Source organism: Penaeus monodon, chromosome 33, assembly GCF_015228065.2.
Source record: "Penaeus monodon isolate SGIC_2016 chromosome 33, NSTDA_Pmon_1, whole genome shotgun sequence".
NCBI lineage: Eukaryota > Metazoa > Arthropoda > Malacostraca > Decapoda > Penaeidae > Penaeus > Penaeus monodon.
This window is the reverse complement of record NC_051418.1, coordinates 36,121,354-36,121,665: the sequence shown is the minus strand read 5'-3', so window position 1 is coordinate 36,121,665 and position 312 is coordinate 36,121,354. Positions and strand designations below refer to the sequence as shown.

At 53.2% G+C, this 312-nt stretch overlaps 1 protein-coding gene across 1 annotated transcript in view; it reads left to right on the top strand.

The window, feature by feature from the left end:
* Positions 1-312, top strand: part of LOC119594445 — an 8,665-nt gene that overhangs the window by 4,379 nt on the left and 3,974 nt on the right. The window lies entirely within an intron of this gene.

Here is a 312-nt window from a genome sequence, read left to right as displayed (position 1 = left end):
ACCAGGTCACGGAGTCCGGCCGGCAACTTTAGTGATAAGAAAGAAACATTTATCTGTGCCGATAAGCCTCCGCCTTGGCTCAGTGCTCTGGAAAGTGTTGCCAGACGCGTGTCGGAGGCGCAGGCAGCCTTGGACATACTTTCGTTGTGCTCAAAAGGTGCTGTGGTGGTCTGTCTGTTCATTTCGCTTTAATGGCTTAGGGCATCACGGTGTTCATTCGTGGACGCAAAGAAGTGCTCGGGGTGTGGAGCCTGTGGTGAGTTCACAGGGTGACGCGATCATCTTAAGTTGATTATTTCATCCCCCCCCCCC